Here is a 23,615-nt window from a genome sequence, read left to right as displayed (position 1 = left end):
AAAAGATTGAACTGATGAGCAATGGAGTCCTTTACACTTCTATGATATGAGTTCCACATTTTTATTTATTGTGGAACGGAGTAGGGGGAGAATAACAAATGCATATAAAATAAAAGTCTTGTAAAGTGTAAAGTCTAAAATTAGGGGTGTACAAGAAAACTAGTTTCATTTTGTTACTTCATACATTTTTGTTATTAAAACCTGATTTTGTTCATTTTTCATTTGTTAAAATCACATGTGTTTCATAATTTATTCATTGTACTCAAATTCAATTTGTCGTTCACATTTATGTTCATTGAATTGTTTTCCTACTTTTTAACCATTATTTTTTTCCACCTCTGGAAGCAGAAGCTTACTTTTGTGGCAGTTTCTGGTGGCCACTCTTTTATTTACCCAGATATTTACTTTTTATTTACCCCTGGATGTAATGTTGTTCTGGGGCATTCTGGGGAGGGGGGGAATGGCAGCTGCCACAAAAAAGATGCCTCTTCCACTGGCAGCTGCCATCTTCCCCTCCCAGAATGCCCTGGAATTACACAACATCTGGGGCATTCCTAGTGAATAAGCTGGCAGCAGCCAGGAATGGCTCTGCCGCCACCACCAGAGAGAGGTAAGATTATATGCATGGGTAGAAATTGGTACAGATGGGAGTCCCCCATTGGGGTTCCATTATTTGTTCTCTTTGCATTCATTTTAGAACAAATGAAAACTGAACTGAATGAGTTTGAATTTTCATTCATTCTGAAAAGAATGCACCCCACTATGCATATAATAGTATTCCCCACCTCCTAGAAGATATGCTAAGGTTCCCAGACTAGTTGGAAGAAGACAAAAGTGCTGTGGCATCTTAGATAAATATTGTAGTATGTGCTTTTGTAGGCAAAAGCCTATGACATCAGATGCATAAGGAAATCTGTGTGTGTACATGGGGGATAAGCCAAGTTTATAAGAAAAAAACAGTTAATTATATGTGGTGTGACAACAAGCCATACACATTTAAAGCATCTAAATGATGAATTGCACATTTTAGGATATAAGGAAATGTATACTTTGAAGTTAATAATTCAAAATAATTTTAAAAGGGCATGTCACCAAGTCAAATGGATGTGGCTCACTTTAATGGCCTGTTCACTATCCCCTTCTTCACCAAAAGAAAACAAAGCATACCTATTTTTCCACTTGTCACTTGTTGAAAAGTATGAAAAAAAGACCAAAAAAACTTTAAGGGTCTCACTGTGTATGAGCTCTTAAGTTTGTGTAGTACTATGTGTACTGGCCAAGTCAAGAGGCAAACTTGTTTGGTGCTATATCCACAGAATAATTGGATCCATAGCTAGAAAACAAAAGTTTTCTAATGTCTAATGCTTCCAACTGAAAGCTGTTCATCAGCAACCATGTTGCTCAACAGTTTAAAAGGTGCAAGAGTCTGGGTGCCTATGTGAGCTTAGCCTGCTTTTTAAAAAAGAGATGGAATAGTTCTGCATTGATCTGTACAATCCCGTGGAAGTCCACTGAAGTCAATGGAGGTACTCTAGGTGGGCATAAGGTGAGACTGGGAAGTAAATGAAGTAAGGTTATTTTGGATTTGCTTCCCATACAGGAAACTGGGCCCAAAGTGGTAGCCAGTGAGCATACCAGGTGGCCCAAAGTAGGTATACAGTTGTTTAGAATGTTGATGGGGGGGGGGGAGAGAAAATGTGTGAGTAGAAGATGTGTGGGTGGAGTCAGAATGACAGTTGGGAAGAGTGTGTGACAGCGAGTGACAGTTAAATCAGTTAAATGTAGAGAGTGAGGGGAGTGAGGCACTTAAGTAGGTATACAGTTGTTTAGTTTTTTAGTTTTTTTTTTACTGATATTGTGAATGATGGCAGCAAACTTGAGTCAAGAACAAAGAAAGTGGATTCTAAAGCAGTACTGGAAGACTGAAAATGCTGAGCAGGTGCGCACAGTGTGGCAAGAAGCATCTGACACTCCTCCATCAACATGTCTGACAATTTATTGTCTTAGAGATAAATTTGAAGCAACAGGTGCAGTGGCTAATGCACCAAAATCTGGACGTCCTAGGACGTCTATGACAGAGGAAAATGAGATGAGAGTCGCTCTGACATTTGTGAACAGTACCTAAACATGTTATGAGACGTGGTAGTGCCACAACTCAGAACCAGGGCTAACTTGGCCGAACTGCTCTTCCAACAAGATGGGGCACCTCCTCATTATGCTTTTGCAGTAAGAGACTATCTTGACAACACCTTCCCACAGCATTGGATCGGATGACGTGGCAGCATTGAATGGCTGCCACGTTCACCTGACTTAATACCAATGGACTTCTTTTTGGGGGGCGTAGTAAAGAATAAGGTTTTTGAGAGGAATCCCTGGACAGTGGATGATTTAAAAGAGTTCATCTCAGAAGCATTTATGGACATTGATGTGGACTGGAATTTGTGTCGTACTGTGTGTCACAGTGTTCTGGACAGGTTCGAGGAATGTTGCAACATTGATGGAATACATTTTGATCACTTACGAGATTAAACAGTGTTAAACAAATGTAAATGTAATAAACAATGTAATAAAATGCAAATAAACTATACTGTATTCCTACTTTTGGGCCACTCTGTATAATCACCAAGCTTTGATTTATGTAGCCTTCCCCAACCTGGTGCCCTCCAGATGTGTTGGACTACCACTCCCTTCATTCCTAGCCAGTTGGTTGGGAATGATGGAAGTTGCAGTCCAACACATCTGGAGGGCACCAGGTTGAGGAAGTGTGATTTATACACTATGGTAGTATCTTCCTAAAAGGTCATGCTAAAGGTTTGTGCAGTTTAGGAATTACCCTGCTTCTTGAAGGATCTGTAACTATTAACTTCATGGGGAAGGGAGAAACCAAAAGTGCCAGAGCCTTAGCTAATGACAGTGTACAGCACAGCTGTATTTACTTCAGGTGGGCTAACTTGTTTTATATCAATGGATATTCTAGATCATCAAGACAGCATTATGTTTGGAGCAGGAGTGCAAACATTTGTTCTTAGATAGATTTTCTAGGAAGCTTTATGGGGAGATGTAGACCTGCATGTACCATTGCTCTAGCTGATGTGCTCTTTTCCATCCCTCTACTTTTCAGGTAGTGAATAAATCAGAAGTGACTTCCTACCCTGGAAGTCATACCCTTGCTCTAGAATTCTGCATATGCTCAAAGCCATTTGTATTACTATCACAGATCTTCCAGAGCCAAGCCGTAGCACTGAAAGCACTTCTGGTGCTGTGCCTTGGAAAGTCCGGTCTCAAATTAAATCCTGCATCAATGGAAGGCTGTTGGAGAAAATGGAGGAAAGAGGAAAAGTAGAAAAGGTTAAAAATGACAGGGGTGGGGGGAGGAAATGAAGACTAGGAAAGAAAACATTTAGTGGACATGAAGCTCAAAGAGGAATAGAAGAACGAAGGACGGATTTGCTTCTAAGACTGACATGTACAAGAAAGAACAAAAATGTTGTGTAGTCAAATAAAGAATTGTAAAGTAAACAGTAAAGAACAGCAGCACACATGGAAAGAGTAGAAACCAGATTACTGCTCTCAACAGCAAGCCAAGTGCCAGTCGCCAGGCCCAATTTTAAGTTGTGGGTGATGCTTGGATTTTTGCACCCTCTGGAGTACCTTCCATAGAAAAACGGCACAACCAAGCTCTTAATGCTAGCAAATGAGTCACGTCTGCACGGCTGAATATTATGGGTGATGCAAGATTTTGAAGGAAGGAGAAATGAGAACTCCCCTGTTCAAAATGTCTGACTTCATTTTGAGCCATGTCTGGTCAATTTATGCTGGGCCTGACTCGAAATGCGGTTTGTATTTCATCACCACTGTTACCCTGTGCCCTCCAACAGTTTGCCACACATTCCCCAAGCGATTTGATCAAATGGGCTTTTTGAACATTCATATTGAATATTAAATAAACCCAGCCCATGAGGTTTTTTTGTGCAATCAAGACGAATGCTCAAAAAGCCCAAGTGATGATTAGGGTACACTACTGAATATACTTGGTGGAGAATAACAGAAAAAGTGTAAACCAGTGGAATATGGATGTCTGAACTTTTTTTTAAGGGATGCTGAGCATTCCAGTTGAGCACCTTGCTTCCAACTGGATATATGCACATCTGTTACTTTTGTCTGTAAAGGTCATCATGCAGTATTTTTATGCATCCACAAAGTTTTAATTAAGTATGATTTCAGCATGATTTTAAAGTTATTTAAAATATGTTTTAGGCTTTAAGGAGAGTTTGAGTAGGATTGCAAAGGGATGGGTGTCCGCATTGCAAAGGAGGCTTATGCTCCAATAGAGAAGTACTTTTAAAATATCACATGCCACCCTGAGCCTGCTTGATAGGGCAGGATACAGATTTAAACAAACAGCAAATTAGCAAGTGATCAAATCTATATTGGGAAAGCTAGACTTGTGTGAACATTCAAGTATGGCAAGAGCAGTGAATTGTGTTCTCTGGCATAACTTACAGTTGAGGACATAGAAAAACACAAGCTAGTTCCTGCTTCCACTGGAACTGTGAGACGAACAAGGCAATCAAGGTACAAAATGGTGGATTTACAGCAAATGCCCAAGCTGTAAATCTACTACAGTAAGCTGTGTTCACAAAAGAGAATATTGTATAGCTCTCAATACCCCAATCTAGATTTTGTTTTTAATCCATAAAAGTAAAACTCTGAACCAACCAACACAAAACTAAACCAAAACACAGTCAAAAGCAAGTACAGAGAAATCTAGGCATCTATACCCTCAGTCCCATTCTGCTAGCTCTTAAACATACCCCACTGAGTTATAAACACTGTAGCTGGGGGTCAAGGAATTTTCTTGCATATGTGTTATTCGCAAGGCTGCAGAAAGAAGGGGATGGTTCTACATTTTGTGAAGAAGTGATTTCTTCTCAGCTTAGGTAGTAAGCCCTCTTCTACCTGAGGGGGCAAGAACCAAGGTTTATCCTCAGTGCCAGAACTCTCCGTCTCTGTGGCAGTGGGAAATGGGGAATCTAGAAAAATGAGGGGAAGGCCCAGTTCTCAGAGAGCTTGAGAGGTCATGTTCAGTTGTTGATTAGAGCACTAGTTTAAGCTATGGCACCGCTGGGATTCATTGTTTTGCATTCAACATGTCCATTTAGCAAGCCATACTAAAGTTTCTATATATTGTTATGAGGGGTAGGCAAGGGATTGCTTCCCATTTTGGGGGCTTTGTTAATAACAAAACATTTACAAGGAAGCTGTTGCATGTAGGAGGAATCTGTTACTCTCAGGGAAACAATATTCTTTTGTTTTAGACAACAGGGGCCTAAATTAAGCTTGCAATAGAGGCCAGATTTTCAGACACAAGGCAAAGCCCTTAAACTCCATTCCATCAGTATAAGTCACGAGGGACTCGGTTTTGCTGTGGCATGACCCATCAAAGGTCAATTGCTGTGGCAATTGGAGGGAGGAACTACCATTAAGAAAGGACAAGCCTTCAAAATGAAGCAAGGTGGGCACTTTGAAAAAGCATCCACTTCACTCTTTCCAGATACTTCCATGATGCTCTGGATTTCTCCGAATAAAGACCAAGTGATGATGTCATCCTCCAACCTTGAAGGCTACCAGAAATCTACCTAACACACACCAAATCATCCTTCCCGCATTTCATAAGCCCCAAATATGTGCCGACTGAGCAAAAAGAAAAAAGGACAAAACATAAATTAGCATGTAAATGATAAGCACAGAACAGCTTGTAAATAGTTAACCTTTGCAAAATTCCAAGATGAGGATAACATGGCCGAACTCTCCTTCTTGAAGGCAGCACATAAAATCCTCCCAAATTATTCCCCCAAGGGAATAATGATTCCTCTATTTCTCTGTCACCTCAGCTCTGCCAAATTTTATGTCTTCGAAAAGGGATGTTTCGTGCCACGTCTTTTCACATTGCAAAGCCATACTATCTTAGTTAGGGCTGCCATGTTGAATTGCAAGTCTGATTCAACACTTTCCCCTCTCCTGCGCAGTGGCAAAAATCCAAAATTTTCCCCCCAAACCCCAACCTCCCAAATACCCATAATCAAATTATTTACAGAACCAGAACAAAAGCCTGATCTATGAGTGGGCCAGTGAAATAGATACTAAAATCCACCATCAAGTTTGTTGGGTTTTTTTATAAAAAGAAGTCGGATGTTTTAGCACCACGAAAAGCGGGAAGGTTGGGGCAGGACATTGCAGTAGCAAGTGCCAGAACATTTGGACAAATAAAATGGCATTTTCAAACATTTTAAAAAGAGCTACATTTGATTTCGTACCAGAAAGAGATGTGCCGGGAAGGAGAAGGGTTTTGTTGCTCGGTAGCCGCTGGCTTTAGTTCCGATTATCTGGACAATCATCAGGAATGGTTTCTTTTTTTCGAGAAAGGCCAGTTTGAGTGAGACAGCTTCCCCCCCTCTCCTGCGTTCCCTTTTCCTTCTCATAGCAGCTCAGTGCCAAGAAATGGGCGGTGCCTGCATGCCAGGCTTCATCCAAATGAGACGCCAAGGCCGACAAGAGGCTGGCACAAAGGGAAGCTGGCAAGAATTCCAGCACTTGGAACCTTTGGTTAGCGTTCCCCTGGGATGGTCTCCCATTATTAACATGGTCTTTTAAAATACTTTTTAAAAAAGCCACACACCATTGACTTTTCAGGAGCTGGTGCACAAAAAGTTTCTCAGTCTTTTGTGAAAACAGGACAAAACAACACTGCTTGATTTTGATCGATACAGGTTAAAACAAATGGCTAATTTCCCCCGTCTCCCCACACTATCAGCCCCATGTACGCACGTAAAATAAATCTTGGCTCCTACTTTCCTGAACTTGAGATGCTGGAGGCGGCAGTTCTTTAACACAGCCAAATAGATAGAGGGTGAAAAAACCCCCACCACCAAACCAAAAACGACAAAAATCCCACCCCATCCTAGTTATGTAAGAAGCATTTTGCTTTTGCCGACTGAAAAATGTAACGAAAGGCAGAAATTGAGGCAGGGGAGGATGGCTTAAAAACAAACAAACAAACCACCAGGATATGCCAGAGAAGAACAGATTTAAAAAAAACCCTCCCTGATTTTCCATTTTATCTGTGCCAGTCTTAGAGAGAGACAGAGGAAGAAAGAGAAAGGGGCAGAGTGAATAGCTGCCTTGCTTGGAAATGGGCCTACAGCCACTTCCCACTTTGGAAGCCTCAGCAATCATTCTCTCCCTCGCTCGCTCTCTTCGCGTTCTCCCTGCCCACTCTGGCTTGGCTGCCAAGTCAGAGTTGGCACAGCTTCCCAGGCAGCGCGGAACAAAGCCGTCTCCCATCCCTGAACAGGCACTGACAGTAAGCAAAGTGACAGGCGCATCTTCTGCATGTTAATCTTAACGGAGAGGAGGTACTGACAAGAGAATTCCACCTCCCTCAACCCCCTCCCAAATAAAAGAATTTTTTTTTTTAATTAAAAAGCCTCCATCAACCCTGCTTGAAAGGATTCTTTTAAAAATACAGCTGGCTGCAATAAGGATTGGAGAAAGGGGGGGGGGGAGGGAAAAAAAAAGAGGATTTACCCACCAGCACCCTGGCAAACAAGGCTGCTTTGCATCTGTTGTACTACCTGTTCCTGTTGCCTTCCTTGCCTCTTGGAATCGTGACAAGAGAGAAAAGTCGCCTCTTGTGGGTTGCTCAAAGCTGCGGGTCTGCAGCCCTGTGCAGGAAGTTGGCACCGATCCCAGGTAGGACTTTACTCCCACATTTCTACCCTCCACCTCCTCCCGCTTCTTCCCCTCCCCTTCTTCTTCTCCTCCACCCACCCACCATCTCCCTTGGTAAATCTCCCCCTGCTCTCCCTCAAGCCTGCTCTTAACTTACCTCTTTCCACTGCACCACTGTGTGTGCATATGTGTGTGTGTGTGTGTACATTATGGATCAATCAGATGCACTGAGCACCCTCTAGAATTCAAGCTAAGAAGCACAAACACCCTTTAAGGGTGACCTGGGCTGCAGACGGCAACAGCTTCCTGCCTGCACTGGCTCCCCTAAATGCCTGTTTCAACACATGGGTTGGGTAGTGGTTGGGTTAATTTTCTTTTCATGCTGCCAAGGAGACTGGACAGAACGCAAGACAGAGCGAGAGAGGGAAAAAAAATACTCTGAACTAAGTACAGGGCAATGAAAGGAAAATGTTGAGCTTCGTGAAACTCCCAAATCCAATCCCTCCCTCTCCCTCCTTCTCTTTTAATACTACCCGGCTTCTGAATTGTTTGAGCCCACAATTGGGAGGGAATGTACAGTATAGACTCCCTGCGACTGGCAAAAGCCTTGCGGGGGGGGGGGGGAGGTCTTACAATCGAACAGCGAGAAGAGCAAAGAGAAATTAACATCCAATTAGTGCCATGTTTAACGAAGGAGACAGAGACAGCCGTTGTTTTATTGCCCTGTTCTTTTCTTTCGGCTCTGACAGGCAGTGAGAAAGGCACCCCCAGATTGTGGTGACGTCATTTTTTCCCTCTCCCTTCCAAGTTTCGCAGAGGTTGGCCATCAAGTTAGCTGGAAAAGTTAATTATATTTATGGCTGAGCTTCCCAAAAACAAAAATGCAAAGATCTCTCTTCTGCAAAAAGAATCCAAGAATTAAAAATAAAAAGAAGAGTTCTTTCGTTCTCTCTCTCTCTCTCTGCTTGTCTGTGTGCCTTTGCTTGTTTTCCGGCTCACTCAGCTTGTAAAAGTTTGAGCTGTGTGACACTCCACCCGGCCTCCTTTGGCAGCGTGACAAGAACTGCTTTGGTGTATCAAAGAGAACAGGCAGCTTTTAAGGAAGAAACTCAATTCAGAGAGATTAAAGAATTATAATGTTTTAATCAAGGGAGAGCAAGAGGATGAGGGGGAGGCTTTTCCTTACATCTGGATCAACATAAGTGGCCCTCTAAAGGCTGCTACAGCAATTTAGAATTAAGTGAAGGGGGCGGGAGGGAAGAGAGATAAACTCAGAAGCAGGAATTCAGCATTAACAGTCCCCCGCCCTCTCTCCACAAACGTGAACTTCCTGGAGATGAAGGAGAGACGCCATGATGGCAGGGCCTTTGTATTCTACAGCAGAATCCTATAGCATGCTTAGAAATACTATTGGGCTTTTTCAGCTCTAGAGAAAGATTATGTCCAATGACACGTAAGGCTGTCACCCATCATGGTCACCTCCCATTGCAGCCGATTAGAACGCCAGCTGCTTCTTTTTTTACCTTAATATTATAACTATGGATTCCTTCCTACCAGGCAGACATACATTTTTCTATCAATAAGGAAAACACTCTTCTTAAGCAGCAACAACCTGAGCTTTTTTCTCCTTGACACCCCCACTCTGGTTTTTTGCCTCTCAGATTGTATCCAAACTGCTCAGAATGGATTTGTCCAACTGCTGGAAGTGAAGTAGCAAAGCCCCCTGGCTGAAGTAGCTACTTTCAAGTGATGCCCCCTAAATGGTTGAGTAATGGTCACCATTGCGGCCTGCAAGTCTCTGGAACCAAGCAGAGCCCTCTAGAGGTAGAAGCATATATCCTGGGCGAAAAACACCCTAGTGGTTCAAACATATGCTAACACTGGAATATATTTTAACCCTCCAATTTCTGAACTAGGATCACTTTAAATTGTAAACCATCTTGGCAGAAAGGCAGTACACAAATAAATAAACATACCTAATTTTATTAAGAGGGAACAATAAGCTTCTTCCCTAAGATTTACAGTGTCCCTTATCTTTCATTAGGGCAAGTACCAATGCAAAGTGTCCCCTAAATACCCAGTCACACCTATGCTATGGTTTCGTAAACCAGATTTCATTGTAATGAAAATTAAACAAGCCTCAGTGTTGCAAGGTACTGGTACTGAACCATGGCAAACCAAGGTAGTCAGCAGTGGAATTTCTTGACTGGCAATTTGTTCATTGATGCAACTTGAAGCTTGCCTTTCAGCTCATCAATAAGGGACACAGATGTATTTTAAAGTTTGGTTTTTTAAAATACAGATATTCGTTTTACTGTGACGAAGGATGGGTATGTATTTTCTTCTGTTCACAAAGAAAAGAAGCATGAAGTTTCCCTTTAGGAGTAAAGTCAACTAGAATGGAAGCTGTTTACAATCTGATTTAAGTCAATTTTACATTTACTTTGAATTTTCTGGTACTAAGAAATGTGTTTGCAGTTAGAAAAACTGAACAATGTGTGTGTGGTTGTTGTTTTTTTTACTCCAGAAAGTCTTCTTCTGCTGCTCTGTACATTATGTTTGTACAGTCATCCAGCTGCTGATAGGGGTGTGCACTTGTTTTCGTAATGAATGAAAATCTGAACTGAATGAAGCTTATTCGCTTCAACGTTCATTCGTTACGAAACTAATGTCAAGCTTGTTCTCATCTTGATTCCCAATTTTCCACCACCAAACTTGTTCTGATTCAGGTTCGCATTGGTTTGTGAGGATTTTTTTTTCTCTGCATGGAAATTCGCACATATTTTTATGAACCTTTCTCAAAAGATTGACCTTTTTGTGTACAAACATGTGTGCGATGGACTAAAGCATGTTCTGTACATTTTTGAAATGTATGCATTTTCCATACACATATTTCAAATATGCTCATATTTTCGAATGCTTTTATTTTGTTTTGTGAAATGCACTGCAAACTTGGAAATGTACAGGTTTCCAACTGCAAACTGCATTTGGGTTCACATTTGGTTCTGGGAGGTGCAAACTGGAAAAACTAGAATAAAAATGCAAACCCAACAAATCAATATGAGTAACAAATACTGTTTTTGTTATCCCATTCGGACCCATTCATCACTCATTCTGGGCTTACCTTTCTCCAGCGACAGAAGCTGGTTGAGGTGTTTGCCTCCTGGCAGTTACCATTTTATTTTCCCAGAATGCCCAGGATTCTGCATCATTCCAGGGCATTCTAGAGGGAAAAAAAGGTGTCCACCAATCTCAGACTAAAGCGTTCTGGAAAATAAAATGGTGGCCATAAAAATAAGGGCAGAGAAAGACCACACACATAAAAAAATCCACCCGTGAGTAATGAAAACAAATGTATTCGAAGCAATTTAATAATGAAACAAGTGTGATTTTAATGAATGAATAATGAAATAAAATTTTAAAAGCAAAACACATGGGATACAAGCACAGTTTCTTCTCTACATCCCTAGCTGCTGATTGTTGGATGATGTTTACCACAGTTGTGGTAAGGAGAAAGTAGCTCCTATTGCGTTTCACAAATGTTCACCTCATTCTGTATACAACCTTGGTTTGTTAAACTTGCTCATTCTGTTCTTGCTGGATCCCACTGCTATGTGTTGCCTTGTTCTTCTGTGCCATTACCAATCATCTCAACTTAGGATGCCTCTATTCTTTTCTATAAAGGGATACCACCGCCTTCCGCCCACATTTCTGATGTTACAGCTGTTTACAACACAAGCAATTTGAGATATACTGTAGCTTTGTATACTGCTATATTTAACATCAGCAGACAAAACTGCAAAGGGGAACTGAATCATACACAACGGTGGCCATATTACTGGTACCATCCTGATAAGAGTCCATTGCCTCTCGCATTTGATTGTTACCTGCCCCAAATCTTTAGCACAGCCTGGGCTATACACTGAAATAACTAATAATGGGGGAAAGCCAATGTATAAATGCACTTTCTGTCTCTCTCTCATCACTGGTTACTGTTTAAGACATCTGCCTCCTTCCCATTTGAGTCTTTGGCCCTTTAACTTTTGAATTCCCTGTCTTTGCTCCCAATGATCTTACACTCCAGCTTTAATTCAACCTACTATCCTCTACTAACAGTCTATTTTTCAAATATGATGTCAAGCAATGCCTGAGATAACCACTGTTCTTGCCAGGAGAAATCCAACTTTCTTCTAGTGACAACATACAGTGAAACAGTGTAAGATCAGGAACACTCAGATCATTAGCGATTCCCACCAAAATTGTTTATATTCCCAAATTAAAAGTATATAAACTGACAACTCACACATGAAACCTTGTTTCATACGCAAAAGCAAATGGATTGGGATTGCAGAAAAGGCAAAAGAGATGGTGTATTTCACTTTGGGGAGGAGCAGTATTAAAGGCGATGCTGGGAAAAATCCATAAGGTCAAGAAGATAGGAGTATACAAATGGGTCTAAATAGTGAAAAGACTCTGTTAAAGGATAAGGAGCTGGATTTTAATGCAATGATAACAGCAAAGACAGCATATGCATAGTACTGGGAAGTATTAGAACATATATATCGTCAATGGGAGAATGGTTGCATCATGTCTGTGACACTGCAGTAATGAATAGTTTAACAAGCTATGTGCGTGTTTGAGAAGAAAGACAAAGAATTAAATTCCTTATTCAAGAATAGACTGTTTATACATATGTTCTGGATAAAAAGACAAATAGCACTAACACATATAAGGTGCTTTCATCTGTAAAGCTGACCGCCTGCTTACTTGATCCTTGCCCATCTTGGCTTATTATGAGCTGCAGAGAGAGATTGGGTGAGGGGATCAGGGTGGTGAACGCCTCCCTTGAGGAGGGAGTGATGTTATCAGCCCTCAAGGAGGCAGTGATAAGACTGCTTTTAAAGAAGCCCTCCTTGGATCCCCAAGTTTTGAACAACTTTCGCCCAGTCTCGAATCTGCCATTTTTGGGCTAGATCATTGAGTGGGTGGTGACAATGCAGTTGAAGGCACATTTGGAAGAAGCCGATTATCTAGATCCATTTCAATCGGGCTTCAGGTCTGGGCATGGGACAGAAACAGCCTTGGTCGCTTTGGTGGATGATATGAGGAGGGCTTTGGATAGGGGTGAATACTCCTTCCTTGTTCTCCTCGACCTCTCAGCAGCTTTTGATACCGTTGACCACGGTATCTTCCTGCACTGCCTGGAGAGGATGAGCATTGGAGACATCGTATTATGGTGGTTCCGGTCCTTCCTCTCTGGCAGGTACCAGAGGGTAGCACTGGGAGAGGAGGTGTCAGACCCGTGGCTGCTCATGTGTGGGGTGCCACAGGGTTCCATCCTCTCCCCGATGCTGTTTAACATCTATGTGAAGCCGCTGGAGGCTATCATCAGGAGGTTTGGGGTGTGGTGTCATCAATATGTGGATGACACGCAGCTCTACCTCTCATTCAAATCTTTACCAGGGTTGGCTGTGGAATCCCTGTCTGGAGACGGTGGGTGGCTGGATGGGGAGGAATAAGCTGAAGCTGAACCCTGACAAGACCGAGGTACTTCTGGTGGGAGGCAAGAGTAGGTTGGGGGATGTTGACCTGGTGTTGAATGGGGTATGGCTACCTTTGAAAGATCAGGTCCGCAGCCTGGGGGTCATTTTAGACTCCCAGCTGTCCATGGAGTCTCAGGTGTCAGCCGTGAGCCAGATAGCGTTATACCAACTCCATCTGATACGGCGGCTGAGCCCCTACCTTCCTGACCATCTGCTCACATCGGTAGTACATGCCCTGGTCTCCTCCCATCTAGACTACTGTAATGTGCTCTACTTAGGGTTACCCTTGAAGATGGTTTGGAAGCTGCAGCTGATGCAAAATGCGGCGGCTGACCTGATTAAAGGCAGCTGCCGGCGTGATCACATCACTCTGGTGCTGAAGGAGTTGCACTGGTTACCAGTTGTTTTCCAGGCCAAATTCAAGGTGTTGGTTTTGACCTTTAAAACCCTATATGGTTCTGGCCCAGCCTATCTTAAGGAGTGCCTCCAGCAACACCGGACAGGCCACTCAACAAGATCAGGCTCGGATGTCCTTCTCTCTGTCCCATCAGCCAGGACAGCTAGGCTGGTGAGGACGAGGGAGAGGGCCTTCTCTGTGGTGGCCCCCACTCTGTGGAACTCTCTCCCTAGGGAATTCCGCCATGCCCCCTCTTTAATGAGCTTCCGCCATGCACTGAAAACTTGGTTATTCAGGCAGGCATTTGGGGTGGGTTAGGGTATTTTTAAATAATGTTTTAATGTATGATTTTACTGTTTAAATTGTACCATTGTACATCCCACCCAGAGTGGCTGGGTGACCGGCCAGATGGGTGATTAAGAAATTCAATCAATCAATCAATAAATAAACGAGGAAGCGCCTTTTCAATTTATGGAGAAAAGAAGGTTCTTTTTCTCAAATGGCTGGAAAATTGTTTTGTCTATAGATATATTTATACTATTCACTGTCCCCCTCTTTTTTAATATGTGTGTAGCATTCAGAAAAAAATTAAGAATATAAAAGCTCATTCTTTAGAAGACCTGCATGCTTCGGAAAGATTTATGTTGTGCAAGTTCCTGTTCATATGTACACATATCTTTTGTATGTACATGTCTAAACAGGCTTAACATGGGAGACAGGAAAAAAAGATTAAGGAAATTATCATTTAAAAGATATGACGCCGGAAGATGAGCCCCTCAGGTCGGAAGGTGTCCAATATGCTACTGGGGAAGAGCAGAGGGTATTTCCAAGTAGCGCCAGAAAGAGTGAAGCGGCTGGGCCAAACCCGAAAGGACACTCATCTGTGGATGTGTCTGGCGGTGAAAAGAAAATCCGATGCTGTAAAGAACAATACTGTTTAGGAACCTGGAATGTCAGATCAATGAATCAAGGTAAGCTGGAGGTGGTCAAACATGAGATGGCAAGATTGAACATCGACATCTTGGGAATCAGCGAACTAAAATGGGCAGGCATGGGCGAATTTAATTCAGGTGACCATCATATCTACTATTGTGGGCAAGGATCCCTTAGAAGAAATGGAGTAGCACTCATAGTCAACAAAAGGGTGGGAAAAGCAGTACTGGGGTACAATCTTAAAAATGATAGAATGATCTCAGTACGAATCCAAGGCAAACCATTCAACATCACAGTAATTCAAGTCTATGCCCCAACCACTGAGGCCGAAGAAGCTGAGGTTGATCGGTTCTATGAAGACCTACAACACCTTCTAGAACTAACACCAAAAAAAGATGTCCTCTTCATCATAGGGGATTGGAATGCTAAAGTAGGAAGGCAAGAAATCACCGGGATAACAGGCAGGCATGGCCTTGGTGTACAAAATGAAGCAGGACAAAAGCTAATAGAGTTTTGCCAAGAGAACATGCTGATCATAGCAAACACTCTTTTCCAACAGCACAAGAGGCGACTCTACACATGGACGTCACCAGATGGTCAATATCGAAATCAGATTGATTATGTCCTTTGCAGCCAAAGATGGAGAAGCTCCATACAGTCAGTCAAAACAAGACCTGGAGCTGACTGTGGCTCAGATTATGAGCTGCTTCTTGCAAAATTTCGGCTTAAATTGAAGAACGTCAGGAAAACCACTAAACCGTTCAGGTATGACCTAAATCATATCCCTGATGAATATACAGTGGAGGTGAGGAATAGATTTCAGGGATTAGACCTGATAGACAGAGTGCCTGAGGAACTATGGACGGAGGTCCGTAACATTGTTCAGGAGGCAGCAACGAAATCCATCCCAAAGAAAAAGAAATGCAAGAAAGCCAAGTGGCTGTCTGATGAGGCTTTACAAGTACCTCACGAAAGAAGGGAAGCGAAAAGCAAGGGAGAAAGGGGAAGATATACCCAACTGAATGCAGAGTTCCAGAGAATAGCAAGGAGAGACAAGAAGGCCTTCTTAAATGAACAATGCAAAGAAATCGAGGAAAACAACAGAATGGGAAAGACTAGAGATCTCTTCAAGAAAATTGGAGATCTCAAGGGAACGTTTTGTGCAAAAACGGGCATGATAAAGGACAAAGAAGGCAGGGACCTAACAGAAGCAGATGAGATTAAGAAGAGGTGGCAAGAATACACAGAAGAACTATACAGGAAAGATCTGAATGTCCCTGATAGCCATGATAGTGTGGTCACTGAACTTGAGCCGGACATCCTAGAGAGTGAAGTCAAGTGGGCCTTAGGAAGCATTAGTAACAACAAAGCTAGCGGAGATGACAGTATTCCAGCTGAGCTATTTAAAATCCTAAAAGATGATGCTGTTAAAGTGCTGCATTCAATATGCCAACAAATCTGGAACACTCAACAGTGGCCACAAGACTGGAAAAGGTCAGTTTACATTCCAATTCCAAAGAAGGGCAACGCCAAAGAGTGTTCAAACTACCGCACAATTGCACTCATTTCACATGCCAGCAAGGTGATGCTCAAAATCCTACAAGCTAGGCTTCAGCAGTATGCGAACCGAGAACTACCGGAAGTACAAGCTGGGTTTCGAAGAGGCAGAGGAACTAGAGATCAAATCGCCAACATTTGCTGCATCATGGAGAAAGCAAGAGAATTCCAGAAAAACGTCTATTTCTGCTACATTGACTACGCTAAAGCCTTTGATTGTGTGGATCACAACAAACTGTGGCAAATTCTTAAAGTGATGGGAGTACCAGACCACCTTACCTGTCTCCTGAGAAACCTGTACGAGGGTCAAGAAGCAACAGTAAGAACCAGAGATGGAACAACCGATTGGTTCAAAATTGGGAAAGGAGTACGATAAGGCTGTATATTGTCGCCCTGCTTATTTAACTTATATGCAGAGTACATCATGAGAAATGCCGGGTTGGATGAATCAGAGGTCGGAATTAAGATTGCCGGGAGAATTATCAACAACCTCCGATATGCAGACGATACCACCCTAATGGCAGAAAGCGAAGAGGATCTCAAGAGCCTCTTGTTGAGGGTGAAAGAGGAGAGTGCAAAAGCTGGTTTGAAACTCAACATTAAAAAAACTAAGATCATGTCATCTGGCCCTATCACTTCCTGGCATATAGAAGGGGAAGAAATGGAAGCAGTGACAGATTTTACTTTCTTGGGCTCCAAGATCACCGCAGATGGTGACTGTAGCCATGAAATTAAAAGACGCTTGCTCCTTGGGAGGAAAGCTATGGCAAACCTAGACAGCATAGTAAGAAGCAGAGACATCACCTTGCCGACAAAGGTCCGCCTAATCAAAGCTATGGTTTTCCCAGTAGTAATGTATGGCTGTGAGAGCTGGACTATAAGGAAGGCTGAGCGCTGAAGAATTGATGCTTTCGAACTGTGGTGCTGGAGAAGACTCTTACGAGTCCCCTGGACTGCAAGGAGGTCAAATCAGTCCATCCTAAAGGAAATCAACCCTGAGTGCTCATTGGAAGGACAGATAATGAAGCTGAAGCTCCAATATTTTGGCCACTTAATGTGAAGAGAAAACTCCCTGGAAAAGACCCTGATGCTGGGAAAGACTGAAGGCAAAAGGAGAAGGGGACGGCAGAGGATGAGATGGCTAGATAGCATCACGGATGAAATGAATATGAACTTGAGCACGCTCCGGGAAAGAGCGCAGGACAGGAAGGCCTGGCGTGCTATGGTCCATGGGGTCACGAAGAGTCGGACACGACTGAACGACTGAACAACAACAACAACAACAACAAAGAAGGAGTGGAAGGTGATACTATGAAAATGGCGGAGCAGGGAATTGGAAGGCTGTACAACCAAGTTCAGGTGCCGGTGAAAGTGGCGTGGAAATGGATAGCTTTTGGAGAAAATGAAAGGGAACAAAGAAGGAGCAGTTATTATTATCTGACTTCAGGGGAAGGAGAACCCAAAGGACTGGACTTCCTGGTTGGTTTGAAAAATTAGGAAAAAACTGTGGGCTCAGACTACCCTTGGGTTTCTCAGCTTTGGGACAGGGGCAAAGCTTTCTCTTTGGGTATATCAGGCATATTTGCTGTGATACAAGGAACCCCACAAACATAGGAGAGACACCAGAGAAGAATGGTGATTCGTGCTTGGAGAGTTATGAGAAACGGTACTGAAAGTCAGTCGGAACCTGGGTTATTCTCAGAGTTGAAACACAGTACCACCAAGGCTACCCAAGCCGAAGCAATGAATGATTGTCTGAATTCCAGTGCAGTTATGGATAGGGGTGCACAATACTTTTATTTTGATTCATTTTTGCTCACAATTTGCCTCATTTGCACCCACAAAAGTGAACATATTTTGTGGGCAAAGCTCACATATTCCCAAGGTTGGGATCCCATCCACAAAATGTGTTAGTTAGAAAAATGTGCACTTTAAAAATGTGGATTTTGAAAAAAAAAATACGCATTTTCATGGTTTAATCAATAGGGGGAAAGTACACATTTGGATGCCCACTTTTAAAAAAAAGTTTGGGAATGGGAATGAGGAGGACCAGGCTTCAAGGTAGAATCTGGAGAACCTCGATGGCCTCAAGTTGTGTTAATTTGCCATTTGCCCATTTGGGGGGGGGGGAAGAGTAAAAGCTAGGTATCAATATATAAATACTTTGTCTTAATTTTTTTTTAAAAAATATTTCATAATCCAAAGCTGTTCAATTTTTTGTAAAAGAACCTAAAAATGGTCCTCAGGAAAAAACAGTGTTTTTTCCGGGCCTTCACAGCTCTATTCAGGACTGCACTTTTTTTCACATCAGGGCTTTTGACTGGCCATTTCAAAGGTATCCTCATGGGTTAGTCAGTTGGGTGGCAGCATCGCAAATCAGGCAGGCATTTGCATGCTTTCTACAGATGCAGGGCACCTTTTTTTTACTTCTAGGAGGAAGCAAGTATATCCTATGGCCCCTGTGGCAGCAGTTCTAGATGTTCCTGATAGCTCCCCAGCGGTGCTTTCTGGAATAAAATGGATTCTTGTGCCAAGGTCTCAGGATAATGACAATTAATTCCATAGCATTCACTGCATGTGTCACAGCCAGCACATCTAGAGTTCCTCTGTAACAAAGGGTGGGGAACTGGTGGCTCTCCAGACGTTAGACTTTCATCTCCCATCAGCCCCAGCCAGCATGGCCAATTGTCAAGGATGACGGGAGTTTAACATCTGGAGTCTAACATGTGTCCTTTATATTATGTACAATTTTGTATTTTTAAGGCTTTTAATCTTTGTAAACTGCCCAGAGAGCTTTGGCTATTGGACGGTACAGAAATGAAATGAATGAAATGGAGAACGACAGGTTACCCACCCCTTATTTAGACCATAACACAGTCAGATGGGAAGTTACTTTGTCTTACACTGCTATCTACTTCTATAGGATTTAGACGGCAATCTTAAATTGCCTAGCCAGTTATTCACGCTCTGGTAACAGCCTGTTTGGAATACTGCTATGCATTGTATGTGGAGCATGCCTCTGAAGACTGCTCAGAAAGGGCTATTAATTTAGAATACAGCAGCTAGGTTAGTGACTGGGACTGGATGTATGGAACACATCACACCAATTAGAAAACAACTACACTGGCTCTCAGTTTGTTTCTGAGCACAATTCGAAGTGTTGGCCTTAACCCTTAGAAGTCCTCAGTAGTCTGGGACCTGGGCACTTTCTATCACATGAGCCACCCATGTATTAAGATAATCCTTAGAGGCTTTTCTCCAGGTCCCCTGTCTTTGGAGACAAAGTGGGTGGTGGTCAGAGGTAGGAACTTTTCAGGTGTGGCCCTCTGGTTCTGGAATCCTGTCCCCATGGAGAGATCAGGAGAAGACTGATCTTTTAAATCTGCCATTTTTCAGTCTGTCTTATTGCTGTTTTGCTCTGCTGCATTGCTAAATCTTATTGCCATTATTGCTTTATTGGGTTCATTAAGGATTATTAATTTCTTTCTGTAACCTACTCTGAGAATTCTGGTTGGATTGAAGAGTGGGATATTAAATGCCACACACACACAGGCAAGGGAGTAAGCCCCATGGAACATAGCGAGGTTGGCTTACTGATAACTCAGCATTCACATTGGCTTGGATTACTAGTTCCCGCCTTTATAATTCCCTTCCCAAAGGAAAATAAGCCCTTCCAAGCAGGGAAGGGATGACAATAGCCTGGCAAGCTGTTCCTCACTGTACTCTAGCTTCCATTCCAAATCCAGCCATGCCCTTCAAGCTGCTCAGTGAGGATGAGAAGCCTGACCCCCTCCATTTGGGATCTGCTGTCTTCTTGTCTACGTGCTGCCTGTTCTGGCACAGTAAAACAGGAGCAAAGAAAAGCAAACATTCCTATCGCTCTGGGCCAAGGGCGTGCTCCACAGCCTCAAGAATGGCTCCTCTGTTTAGCACAGGGCACTATGTCATCCTCTGTCCTGTCCCACACACTCCAATGCTGGGTGCACAGCAGCCTCCATAGCTTAGTGCACAGGACGGGGAGTGCTACAGCACATCGACTCAAAGCAACCTAAGCACATGGCCTGAAGATTATTTTGCTTCTTTCGTTCAGAGCAAATAAGGGCAGGAGAATCTGGGGTGGAGCTGAAACTCATTTGCTTCCCAAAATTCTCCTTTGTCAATTTTGATGTTGAATGCGTGCCAGATATTTTCAAGTCTTTGCCAAATATCCCAGATCAATGTTTGATGATACTTGATTTTGGTATTTTGATGGTGGCATGCCTGTGGTATTTAGCATTTCAAAGGGCGACCTGCAACAAAATGTTGTAGTGCAGTTTCAGCCAGCCATGCCCTTTCATAGGATATTCGATTCCATATGCCTTCCTCCACCTCTCTTCCCCCACTTCAACAAACCTTAAGTGTGCCATCACTCAGCATGCTTCCCCTCCCCCTGTTCTTATGTGTTTTTCTTGAAGTTTTTTGGAGACTTCTGCAAACTTTGGGGCTCCCCCCAAACCTACTGATACCTCTTGGGCATGGAAGGTGCCATTTTGGTTACATAAAGATTGGCACTCAGTGAATAGGTTTGCTGTTAGTATATATGATGGCATTTGATAACATTACAGAGTTCTCAAGTAGAGAGGACAGTCTTAAGAAATTTTTTTTTTTCGGATACCTTTGTGAGTTGGAGCTCCAAAAACTACAGAACACAAACAGCTTTATTATTAAAAATACTTTTAGCCCACCTTTCTGTAATATTGTAAGCCACCTTTTAGTGAGGTGCACTGCCCTCACGGTGGCTTACAATATTACAAAACATGAACGTACACTCACAAATACACACACATGAGCAGCAGCAGCTAATGATTTTTAAGCACCAAATGCAGACTGGAATACATGTGCCTTCAGGGTTTTGTGTGTGTGTTTTTTAAAGACAGCAGCAATGAGGCCATTTACTATATTTCCATGGAGAGGGAGTTCCAAAGGTGTGGGGCCACCACTGAGAAAACCCTATTCCTAGTCCCCACGAGCCTAATAGCTCTTGCTGGTGGGCCAGAGAATAGGGCCTCTGACGCTGATCTTAATGCGCGGGGAGGCTTCCTGATGTCACTCCCCCCCAGAGACATTAGGAAATGATCCAAATCCATAAGTAGCACAAGGCATACCATTAAAATTGGTCATCTACCTCAACAAAGGGGAGAGGCAGTTTGCAGCCTAAACCTGACCTGACCATGACAACAGACTCATCATTGGCTCCCCACTCCCTTCATTCAAATACAGAAGACCAAACGCAATGTGTGTCCTGCCACATGTGTTGGGCCAGATATTATTTGAGGCATGCTCATGATTGTCATGGTGGCCATGAAGTCCTGAACCACTCCACACAAGGCACTCTCAGTATGGATGTTAAAGTCTTCAGATTCTGAACATCACTTACGAGACCACCTCCATCAGTTCAAGTAGGGAGACTATTAGATGGTACACCAGCAGAATCCCCATCTTGTCTCTGTTACCCAACACCAGGTACTCAAAACTGTCCAACTGTTGAATGGGGTAACTATGATAATTTGCTTAAGCATCACAATCATCCAGAGCCAAGATAAACATATTCCTGAAATTGATGGGCTCAGCCTGGTCCTATGGATCAGCAGATGCAGTTTCTTACAGCACTGCAGCCAAAGCTTGACCCTATGCCTGGAAACCAGGGCAGACCAAACTGATTCTAGATTGTGAGCCTGTGAATAGGGTATGCCTTCCATCTTACCTTCTTCCCTGTACCTAATAATAAGCTTGCAACAGCATTTCCTACCAAGCAATTTGTGACAATGGCAGGCAACACTCTTAAAGGCTTAAGAGCTTTTATATTTAAAACCTGCCAGAAAACAAACTAATAAACCTCAATACAGTGAAAAGGTGCCAGTAAGTGTGAACTACCTGAACTTTAGGGCAAATATTTCATATTTAAAATAAACCATTTTCAATTTCACAATGAAATCTGGAATGTCAAAATCTGAAATTTGGCCAAACGTCAAACTTTTTTTCACCTTTTGTCCAAGTACTACGTTTCAAAAAGATGAATCTACCTAAGTCTGACTTTTCACATGGTCCTTCTATTTACAATGATTGCTGCTCATTTGAAATATATCTCAGCAGCCTTTCTTTTCTGTGTTGACAGAAGCTCTCACTGGGAGAAATACTAATTGCTGATAAGCTTATCAACATGAATGTGCCATTAATGGGTCATCTAAAGCCACTTAGAGGGGGTGCTGAAGATATGGCTGTCCATGTTTCTTGAACAGTTAAGTGAGCAAGTAAGTCAATAAGGTTTTTGTGTGAGCAACTAACATACCCCTTTCTACCATACACTAAGCCCTTTTGTAACTGAATTATCTACATGAATTAAATCATGGCTGTCTTAAGGCCAGCATATGAACTGGAGATGATCCAGGAGCCGCATTTCCTTAGGCTCTGATGTTTGTTAACAGAAGAACTGCAAGCTGTCACAAATGCAGTGAAAGTTTTGAAGTATAACACTTCTTAGCTGCAGCAGTTTCCTGTAAAACAGCATCTATCATCATGCTAGAGAGACACAGAGAAGCCATTTGCTGTTCAAGTTGATATGCCATGCACTCGAAGTCGCCAGATGGAAGCGGCTGCCAGAACCAGATATAAAATGGGAAGGAAGCAGATACAAAAGGGGAGGAGGGGCTGTCCCTAGAGGTAGACTGTGGAAGGCCGCTAACATGGATGGGAATAGAGAAAAGGACAAGAGAGAAAGTTGCATGCCAGGAATATAAACTACATGTGCTTCATAAGGCAGAGTTTGTTATTGGGAAGGGGGTGGGGAGAAGAGATACTTACTTTCCTTTTAGCCTCCTCCCCAGTGAATTTGGGAATAAAAAAGGAAAGTATTGGGCAATGTTAAGAAGCATCCCATAACTTACAGCGTTCAAACAAGCCCCGCTTCATGTCAAGAATAGGATATGATCAGCATGTTACTGGCTGGAGGAACAGAGTTTTAGAGCTGAGTGTGTCCCCTTTCAGCGGATTTGATGTGCTATTTTAGCACTTCTCACCCCCTCACACCAGAAAAGCCTGCACTTGTCTTGCAACAGCACATAGCAGGCTTTCTACAGGGAACTGATGTCATGGTGTGATGTGTATATCTTTATGGTATTATTGTCTGATTTTGATGTCTTGGTGACATCTGTGGAAAGGTGGTATTAAAATATTTAAAATACCAGAACCTTAAGATTTTCTTCAGAGACCCTGCTCTAAGTGCCCCTGCCAAATGAGATGAGATGAGGCCTTCCTGGTGGTGGCACTCGGTTATAGAACAGCCTCCCCAGTGAGGCTCACTTGGCACCCATCTTTATAGCCTTTTTGGCTTCAGGTGAAGATAATTTTATTCAGTCATGCCTTTTAAATAACTTTTTTTTAAAAAAAGTAAAAAGCCAAGGCCTCTGTTTAAAATT

At 42.7% G+C, this 23,615-nt stretch overlaps 1 protein-coding gene and 2 long non-coding RNA genes across 4 annotated transcripts in view; 1 reads left to right on the top strand and 2 right to left on the bottom strand.

Moving 5' to 3' along the window:
- Positions 1-6,499, bottom strand: part of LOC146348383 (uncharacterized) — a 68,122-nt gene extending 61,623 nt beyond the window's left edge. For both annotated transcript variants that reach the window (XR_014790606.1, XR_014790605.1), the window contains exon 1: positions 6,318-6,499. This is a non-coding gene — a long non-coding RNA (uncharacterized LOC146348383). The remainder of the gene's footprint in view (positions 1-6,317) is intronic.
- On the top strand, positions 1,849-6,434 carry LOC146348384 (uncharacterized). Its single transcript, XR_014790607.1, has 2 exons — positions 1,849-2,656; positions 2,942-6,434. It is a non-coding gene; the product is annotated as an uncharacterized LOC146348384 (long non-coding RNA).
- A 1,930-nt stretch (positions 6,500-8,429) lies between the features above and the next one.
- The window catches only part of MTCH1 (mitochondrial carrier 1), a 36,441-nt gene continuing 21,255 nt past the window's right edge, over positions 8,430-23,615 (bottom strand). The window contains exons 12-13 of the transcript XR_014790604.1: positions 10,856-10,998; positions 8,430-8,797 (exon numbers count right to left, since the gene is read on the bottom strand). The gene's annotated coding sequence lies outside the window, so the exon portion shown is untranslated. The remainder of the gene's footprint in view (positions 8,798-10,855; positions 10,999-23,615) is intronic.

Source organism: Heloderma suspectum, chromosome 4 (genome assembly GCF_057233095.1).
Source record: "Heloderma suspectum isolate Gila_16-S chromosome 4, 16-S_ref, whole genome shotgun sequence".
In the NCBI taxonomy this organism is placed as follows: domain Eukaryota; kingdom Metazoa; phylum Chordata; class Lepidosauria; order Squamata; family Helodermatidae; genus Heloderma; species Heloderma suspectum.
Note: the sequence above shows the minus strand (reverse complement) of the source record. Positions and strands in the feature narration are given on the sequence as shown.